At 37.4% G+C, this 9,228-nt stretch overlaps 1 pseudogene; it reads right to left on the bottom strand.

Moving 5' to 3' along the window:
• Positions 1-7,362: 7,362 nt before the first annotated feature.
• LOC138157254 (procathepsin L pseudogene) lies at positions 7,363-8,476 on the bottom strand (annotated as a pseudogene).
• Between the last annotated feature and the right edge of the window lie 752 nt (positions 8,477-9,228).

Below are 9,228 nucleotides of genomic sequence, written 5' to 3'. Positions count from 1 at the left end.
TCATTGCTCCTGATTCTGCCTTCTGAGGTCAAATGGAAGTATGATCAATATTCCACCTGATACCCCTTTAAATACTTCAGTATACTTGGGATGGCCATGCCCAACCCAAGCCCACTTCTCTTTAGGCTAATCAACCCTTATTTCTTCAACTAGTAATCATAACATGACCTGAAATCCAAGTCCTCCACCATCCTGTTTTCACTCCTCTGGATATTTTTCAATTGATCAAAGTTCTTCTTAAACTATGGTGCCCAGAACTGAACAGATGCTCCAGACATCATCTGACAAGGGGAAAATACAGGGAGACTATTACTGCATTATTCCTGCAAGTTAGTTGTCTCTTAATGCAGTCCAAAATTCAATTAGTTTGTTTTTGGGGTGAGGGAGAATGGGGGAAACTGCCACATAACACTGAGAACTCATATTGTACTGGCAGTTGACAAAAACACCCAGATCTTTTTAAACAAATTATTACCTAATCAAGTCTCCATCATATTGAACTTGTGAAACTGATTAGTTGAACTGACATGTAAGATTTTATATTCATACCAATTTAATTTTATGTTATTTTACTAGATTCAATCCAATGTTCTAGACTGTAAACAATTTCATGAATCCTGTGTGTTAGCTATCCTTTCCAACTTTGTGCCATCTATAAATCTGATAAATATGCCATCTAAATCTTTATCCAAGTCACTGTTAAAAATATTAAACAAAACAGGACCAAGAATTGATACATGTGTTACTACATTTGAGACTTCTGCCACAATGACTTTTAACCATTAACAACTTCTATTTGACTTCAAAAACCTAACAAATTTTTCGTAAATCTAGATGTGTTATCATCTATTACATTGCACTTCATCTTCCACAAGAAGAATATGAGATAATTTACCAAAAGCCTTGCTAAACTTTAGGCAAACTGTAGTTATATCATCTTCTGCATCTAACAATTTAGTAACTGTTAAAAAAAGGAATTGATATTAGTCTGACTTGACCTGTTGTTGATGAAGCCATTTCCCATCTTTGTAATTGTTGTTTCCTTTCCCAGAAGTTTGCCAACTATCTCATTAATGTTAGATGTTGTGTTATCCTGATTGTGTTTCCACAATATTCAAATTGTTTTTTCCTGACTGCTTGTAATAGTTTTCCTTAACCTGGGAACTTTGGAATTTGGCTTTAATTTTCCTTGATAATTTCTTGAAAGATGGTATCTAGGCTCTTTTTCTGATCATGGCTTTCAGGTAGTCCAATAATTTTTAATGATTTATTCTAGAATTTTCCCAGGTTTTGAAATAAAGTTCACTGACCTATTATAATATGCAGTCTCTGCTCACTTTTGTTTTTTACTCTCCTTTAAAAAAATTAGGATAACATGTATCCTCCAAACTTATAGCACTGCCCCTATGTTTCATGATCATTAAAATATAATTGACAGTGAATCTGCAAGCGCATATCTAAGTAGTTGTTTCAGTCAGTACCAGAGGATATAGTTTATCTTGACCAGGTAAATTGATTTCATTGATGGGAACTAGGTGTTCTTTAAGTATCTCCTTACTTATCTTGGTTATCACCTCCATGTTAGTTATTTTTGTTGTGTCATTTCCAATGAAAAGTTCACTGGGAGAACACAACTTAACAAAGGAAACAGAAACAAAATAAGCACTGGAAAATCTTCTCTTTGGTGTCAATTAGCATTTTTCCATCCACCCAAGGCAAAAGTTACGTTTTTTTTCTTTGATTCTACTTTTTATCCTATTGTGGAGAGAGAGCCACAAAGAAAAATCCATTGTTGCTCTGGTTGTTCTTAGAGGCCTCACTGGTTTCATCTCATTATGAGCTTGAGCATGCCTATTTTTATAGCATTATGCCATACTCTTAATATTTACCCCTGTCTTTACTGGACTTGCTTTCATCTTATGTGCATTTATTTTTTGAATCTGAATTATTTGGTGGGTTCCCTGGGAACTCATAGTAATCTCTTCAGAAAATTTATACATTCCTTCTTCAGTGATCTAATAGAAAAAGTCAGAGGCAAACTACCAGGAATAAATGAAAAAAGCTCAAAAGCAAAAAAAAAAAAATCAAGAGAAAAATGTTGAGTATATACTTACTCTCCCAAAGATAAACAATTAACCTAATTAATAAAAATTCAGAGAGTCTCTAACAGATTGAACGAGGATTAATACAATGAAGGGAAATAAACCAGAAACTCCTGCTGAAAAGAACATTTTATGTACTCTCTAAATAATATGGAATAAGAAGAAGAGATTTAAAAACTTTTTAAAGAGATATTTTATGTAGCTTTCATTATAGAACTAAAGAGGACAAATAACAATTTAGATTTTTTTTAACACATGATACAACACATAACATTAAAAGAATGTGTGAATTTTAAACAAGCCAAAGTGTCCTACCTTATAACAACTACTTGAAGATCATAAGCCTCTCAGGAAAGATCAAAAAAGCATAAATATCAAACTGCAAGAAATAATACAAGACAACTTTCCAGAACTTTAACATATAGATAAGAAAATTTTAACTATTTAAATTCACATACCACTGCCAGGGATTTTTTTTTAAAGGACTTATAATTCTAAGGCATATAGTGGTTAACTTTCACAGTTTCAATATGAAACGATAAATTTACAATCATCCAGAAGAAAGGAGTTTAGCTTTAAAGGAAAATCATTTTTAAATATTTAGGATTACTACTAAGCCAGAAAATGACTGAAGAGAATGGAAAAGGGGGGAAATGAGGGAGGGGAAAGTCCCAAAGTAAAAGAAATCCTATTATAATTCACCATAGTCTGCAGAGCTGACTCTAATAATCTAAGAGAAGAAAAGATGGATTTTTAACAAAATAAAGTATTAGATGTATTTCTGCAAACAAAGAGGTGAACAAAACATTTGAATTGCAAACATTTTAAATAAGTAAAACACAAGAAAGATAAATGAGTACAATGTTCAAGAAAATGTTAACCAGTGAAATATTTTTAAAAAGGACATTGGACTAATTGATGAAAAAAGAAAAAAAATAGGTATCATCAAGGGGAAAACTTCTCCAAGACCCTATAGATGTAAGAGAAGTTGAAAGAATGAGAAGAACTAAGATCAAGGTACATTAATATTCCTTGAAATAATTCCATACTCTTTGAAAATAAATAATCCATATTGAAAAAGGAAGAACACAGTATAAGAGAAATGAGTTAAGAAACAGAGAGAATCTGGAGATGTATACCCACACTATCTGGAGCTGAAGTGGGAAGGGATGAAAATTTCCTCAATTAATTGAGAAAAATCAAGGGTTGTAGAAAAGTAACATGCAAGCAATGGAGGTGAGAGACTAGAATTAGAAAATTATAACAAGATGGTGGAGTAGAAACAGGACTTTCACATGGCTCCCGATTCCACTCCCTCCAATTCATGTTAAAAAATGGCTCTAAACAACCTTGGAACCCACAAAATGATTGAGAGAAGCTAACTTCCTGCTGAAGACATTCTGGCAGGCTGGCAGGAAGGAACCAGCACAGCACTCTGGGAGCCGACCCCAGCCCCGCATGAGTCTCAGGGTGGCCACAACAAGCCATGGCTGGAAAGACCTCAAATCAGCAGCTGTGGTAGTTTCCAGAATTATCAACCCATAGATACTAAGGACAAAGTGAGAGGTAAGTGCAGTGTGGACTTTGGGAACCGTGAGTCTGGGAGTGCAGTCTGGCCTTTGTTCCCTGGAGGGAGATGCTGCTGAGGCATGGCAGTTGTGCAGCCACCACCATGTGGCTGCTTCAGAGCTCCTGGCCTGCAGATTGTAGGGGCACCAAGCAACCAGTCTGAGGGGTAATTGCTCTTGCTTTAACTGCTTGGATCTGGATGATTGTCTAGGATGGAGGTCCTGGGGTGTATGACCAGTGTGCCAAAGCTTGTGGAGGCTTCAGAAAAAGCAGCCAACTAATAGCTTCAGCAGCTGAGAAAGCTGCAGATACTGGGACAAAGTTTCCCACTCTGCTACCAGAGTTCTACTGTGGCAAAAACCTCAAAAGTTTTTGAGTGGCAATATGAGCAAGCAAAGGAAGCAAAGCAAGCACAGCAATCTCACTTTACACTCCTATTTTGGGGACAAAAAGGATCAAAGCATGGAACAGGAGAAAGAAAACAAAGTCAGAAAGCCTGCACCAAAAGCTTCCAAGAAAAATACAAGCTGGTCACAGGACATAGAGGACCTTAAGAAGGATTTTGAAAATCAAATAAGAGAAGTGGAGAAAAAATCAGGAAGAGAAATGAGAACAATACAAGAAAATTATGAAATGAGAGTCAACAACCTGACTGAAGAAAATAACACCTTAAAAATAGACTAACTCAAATGCCAAAAGAAGCTCAAAAAGTCAATGAGGAGAAGAATGCCTTAAAAAGCTGAATTTGTCTGAGGGAAAAAGAATCTCAAAAGCTCACTGAAGAGAATCATTCCTTCAGAATTAGATTGGAGCACATGGAAGCTAGTGACTTTATAAAAAATCAAGATACTATTTAACAGATCAAAACAAATGAAAGAATAGAAGGCAATGTGAAATATCTCATGGGAAAAACCACTGACATGGGAAATTGATCCAGGAGAGATAATTTAAAACTTATTGGACTACCTAAAAGCCATGATCAAAAAATGAACCTAGAAATCATCCTTCAAGAAATTCTCAAGGAAAACTGCCCTGATGTTTTAGAACCAGAGGGCAAAATGGAGGTTAAAAGAATCCACTTATCACCTCCTGAAAAAGATCCCAAAAAGAAAAATTCCTAGGAATATCATAGCCAGGTTCCAGAGCTCCCAGATCAAGGAGAAAATATTACAAACAGCCAGGAAGAAACAATTTGAATATTGTGGAAACACAATCAGGATAACCCAGGATCTGGCAGCTTCTACACTGAGGGATCAAAGGGCTTGGAATATGATATTCCAGAGGTTAAAGGAGCTGGGATTAAAACCAAGAATCACCTTCCAGGAAAAACTGAGTATCATGTTTCAGGGGAAAATATGGTCATTCAGTGGAATAGAGGACTTTCAAGCATTCTTGCTGAAAAAAACCAGAGTTGAATAGAAAATTTGACATTCAGATATAAGAAGCAAGAGAAGCATGAGAAGGTAAACAGGGAAAAGAAATCACAAGGAACTTATCAAAGTTGAACTATTTACATTCCTACATGGAAAAATGATAATTGTAACTCATGAAACTTTTCTCAGTATGAGAATAGTTGAAGGAAATAGAAATGTGTGTGTGTTTGTGTGTGTGTGTATATACACACACATACATATATGTCTATATAGGAGGGTATATTAGCATATGAATACATATGTGAGCATGTGTATATATGTGTACAGGTATACATAGACAGAGGGCACAGGACCCATTAAATAGGAAGGGATGATACTTAAAATGTGAAATTGAGAGGTGAGAGGAATATAATCAGAGGAGATGGGGAGAGACAGAATGGGGTAAATTATCTCATATGGAAGAGGAAAGGGTAATCTGTTATAATGGAGGGGGAGAACAGGAAGGAAAAAGGGAATGAGCCAACCTTACTCTCATTGAATTTGGCTTAGGGAGGGAATGACATATACACTAAATAGGGTATCTCACTCTACAGGAGAGTAGGGGAGAAGGGGATGAAAGGGGGGATGATGGAAGGGGGGGCACACTGGGGGTAACGGAAGTTGGAAGCACCCACTTTTGAAAAGGGATGGGATCAAAGTAGAGAACAGAATAAGGAGGGGGTGGGATAGGATGGAGAGAAATATAGTCAGCCTTTCACAATATATCCACTATGGAAATGTTTTGCATAGCTACAAATGTACAACTTATATTGAACTGTTTATCTTCCCAGTAAGAGTGTGTGACGAGGGAGAAAGAGAAATAATCTGGAATTCAAAGTTTTAAAATCAAATGTTTAAAAATATATTATTATTATCATCATTATTATTATTATTATTTTACATGCAACTGGGAAATAAGATATACAGGCACTGGGGCATAGTGATCCATCATACCCTACTGGAAAGTTGGAGGGGGTATGGAAGAAGACATAAGAGAGAGCAGATTGGGGGAGAGGAATATTCAGTGGGATCGCTGTTTTGGGGTGGTGGGTAGGGGGAAAAAGGGGGAGAAAAATTTTAACTCAAAATCTTGTGGAAATGAATGATGTGAACTAAAAATAAACATAAAATTAAATTAAAAATAGAATTATGATATACTACTTACTCTAGAATAAGAAATGAAAGGGTGCCATTAAAAAAGTTATTTCTCAATTGATGTGTACTCCATCATTCTCCAGGTCTTTGCTACTAAGAAAAGAGCTGGTGTAAATAGTTCTGTATATATTGACCATTTTTTCTCTTCCTTTGATATTTTTTGGGGTATGGTCCTAAGAGAAGTATCCCTGGGTTAAAAGATACATATGCATTGATTGGTGAATTTTGTGGCACAGTTCCAAATTTATTGCTCAGAGGACTAACGCCTCTGGTGTGAGTGCTTTTCAGGGTTACTCATCTACCTTTGGTGTCCACCTTCACCCAACTCTCACCTGTAGCTCCAAAAAGCTGTAGTATGTGCAGCAGCCATACTCTGGTAAATAGTCTTGCTTGGCAGATGAGCTAAATGAAGTTGAAGGTAACCGACAGGCCTCAAACCTGTCAGTGACTTACAGGGAAGTCTACCCCCAAACATATGAAGACTTTCCATGACAGAAGGAGAAGATGAGAACAATTTGTTCCAACAGCCATGAAGGTGGCTGAAGCAGGCACTTAGAGAGAAAAATGAACCAATCTATGTGTATATATCCTTTTACCCAGAGATACCTTTCTTAGGGTCTTAGAGTTTTGAAAGCTTGAACAAGTATTGAAGATGCCAAAGTCACTCACTGAATCTTTGGCCATTGCAAGTCATCTTGGTATTTGTCCTGCCACTGGACTTTGATGACTCTGAAGGAGAGAGTGAAGCTTATGACTTTGCGCATTTCTGACTCACTTAATTCCAATTCATGCACAAGTCAAGATATCACCCTGTGATAACATTGGTTCTCTTCAAAAACCCAAGGCAAACAACATTTAGTCTATTCCACTGACTTCTCTATTTTATTTTACCAGTACCAATACTGTTTGAGACGAGGTACTTCAAAATAAAATTAAATACAAGAAAATATAAGAAAAAATATAAAAGAATAAACATATAAGAACATATAATGAATGATTTTGTATCAATACCGAGAATGTACTGTCTTCTATTTTAAAAAATTAAATTATATTTAATTCAGCAAAAATCTTCTCTCCCTCCACCCCACCCACTGAGGACTAAAGAAAAACAAAACCCATTACAATTTTCTTTCTCCCAAAAGTGAATCAAGGTTTATTTAAAAAGGTAAAGTTTTATACATTCAATTTTAAAATGAAAATTTACGTCTTTGAATTAAGCAATATTACAAGCTATTTATAACAAAGTAGTGTTTCTATCTCACAAATTTTAAAAATGTCAAAGAAACTTAAATTACAACTTGGATCCTTGGTGATTCAAATGTTTGATCCCAAATGATACAGGCCAAGTCCCATCTCTCTGTGAAGTAGTCCTCCTTCAAACACATCATACTTGAGGATAGCTAGCTGCTGTCGCTATTCCACAGTGGTTTTTCTGGTCTCTGGACATTAAAACATAGCCACTTTGGCCCCAACCTTCACCCCAGCTGTTCTTCACAATCCTGTATTTTCTTCCATTTTCTTTGTCACCATAGCCACAATCAGCACACCATGATCTAGCTGTTGACTACTGCATTCCAGTTCATAATAAATACCCTACTGGTAGAACTGGAAGGACGGATGTCCTACATCAACAGCAACAGAGATGGGACCCACAGTTGCCACAGCCTTTTTAAGAGCATTTTCCTGCCCTGATGGGATGTCCACATATCCAGTGACATTAGCACCAGAGCATTCTTATTTATACCGACAGTCACTATCCTTTCCTTCACATGGATAGGATTCTTCTGTATCAATGCCTCCATTTTTCTTCACATATTCAAAGGCATTACCCATTAAACCACCATTACAGCCTTCATTGCCAGCTTCCCTAGAGCAGTCAACCAAATTCTGTTCACTAAGTGAAATAAGTTTGCCCATCTTATGGAACCACTGGCCTTCCAAGGAACCAGTTGCACTAAATGCCCAGCAAGAACCACACTGATCCTGATTCTTAACAGGAGTTACATAGCCTTTCTTTCTCCAATCTATGGATTTAGGGACTGTTACAAAGAGAGGTTCACGAAACAGAGTTCCTTTGGTCTTCTTTTGCAAACTGTTTTGTCTAAAGCCATTCAACACTTGTCTGAATTCCTCATTGGTCACAACACCAAACTTGTTCATTTTTATCTGGAAACCATGTTTGCCAGAACTGTACTCCAGATTGTGCATTTTAATCATTCTCAAATTCTTCTCCCATGTTGCTCTCTGTATCAGCAATGCAATATTCACAATGCCTATGGAAATTACAAATATGCTGATGTAATTATCCATCACAAAATACATCAGGCTTGTTATATGGGGGAATAAGCTAGAAAATGTATTAAAATACCAAAAGACTGAGTCCCAAAACCAGAAAGTAAAAGCCATCAGAGTAGTTATGAAATTGGCACAGTTAGATAAAGTAGAAAGCACCCACATTCTCAAGCCTTTAAAACAGAACAGGCTACCTCAGGCAAAGGTCCTCCTCTCCCCACTCACAGCAACCACCCAGAGTCCAGGAAGCATGCTCTCAGCAGCTCTGGCCCCTGGCAGTCCTCAGCAGGAGTCCTTAGCAGAAATTCTGGCTGATTCAAAAAGGGCTTTGCGCTGCCGCTGCTGCTGCCTCTGCTGCTGCTGCCGCCGTCGTCACCACTGCTAGCTACCGCAGGAAGTCTAGCATGGCTTCCGCTTCCTCTTGCTCCGCCCTTTCCTGCTACATCAGCAAGTCCAATGGGGCATGGAAGATCTTTAAATCCCATAACCCTTACACTCTCCTCCAATTATCTTCATTCGCTCCATAGGTCCTTCTGTGTTGTGACTTCCATTGGTTCCATTTAGGCATCTAAAGTCTGGTCAAATTGTGGAACAGCAGCTGCTATCCCTAAGCATAGGGACAGGTAGAAATTCTTGTTCCACACCTGAGTGTCTCAGCAGCAGCGAGACTTGGGGAGAGCAGGACCTCTAATGAACTC

The sequence above is a fragment of the Petaurus breviceps genome, unplaced genomic scaffold, assembly GCF_028583685.1.
Source record: "Petaurus breviceps papuanus isolate PSGF00001 unplaced genomic scaffold, PetGlider_PUasm1.0 171, whole genome shotgun sequence".
Taxonomy (NCBI): domain Eukaryota; kingdom Metazoa; phylum Chordata; class Mammalia; order Diprotodontia; family Petauridae; genus Petaurus; species Petaurus breviceps.
The sequence above is the reverse complement of the archived record's forward strand: the minus strand, read 5'-3'. Positions and strand labels throughout refer to the sequence as shown.